Source organism: Diceros bicornis, chromosome 3, assembly GCF_020826845.1.
Source record: "Diceros bicornis minor isolate mBicDic1 chromosome 3, mDicBic1.mat.cur, whole genome shotgun sequence".
Classification (NCBI taxonomy): Eukaryota; Metazoa; Chordata; class Mammalia; order Perissodactyla; family Rhinocerotidae; genus Diceros; species Diceros bicornis.
In genome coordinates, this window is record NC_080742.1 from 70777704 (window position 1) to 70778416 (window position 713).

Consider the following 713-nt stretch of genomic DNA (forward strand, 5'->3'; position numbering starts at 1 on the left):
CATAGGCTAAGCCCACATGTACTGATAAATCAGGAGAGTCATCTTTAGTACTCTTCCTTAGTACTCTTCCTGTTTTGTGAACTCTTTCGGTGGTATCTAAGTCTGTGATTATCCAAAATATAATAGAAATCAATGAAAGATTTTTTACTAATGAAATACTTTTTAATTTAATCATTTTTGCCTATTTAAGATCTCATTTTACAGACTATGAGATGCAAGGAAAATGTGCATATAGAACAGACCAATGAAGTCTATTAAATTCTACATAGCATTTCAAAATTGAAGGGCCTTTGAGTATAGTGACTTAGAGCACAGGCTTTGGTGTCAAATAGCTCTGGGTTCAAGTTCTGGCTCTGTCACTCTCTTTCTTTGTGCAAGTTACTTATAGCTCTGCATTTTGATTTCTTCATTTGTAGAATGGAGTTAACCAATAGTACCCATTGCATAGGCTTGATAGAAGGACTGAGTGAGATAAGGTATCTGAAAGCACTTAGCATGGGGCCTGCATATGTGTAGGCAAGTATTATTATCTATTATTGTATATTAATCCCAAAGACAGAGGAGATAGAGTGCAGAGCCTTCAAACCATGCTCCTCATAGAGAAGATTGGCAGGTACCTCAATGTCTTTCTTTTCAACTCTGCTTTTATCTAATTCACATACATGGATTTGGCTAAAATTTCATTTGAACAGAGTAATATGATACTTCTGTTT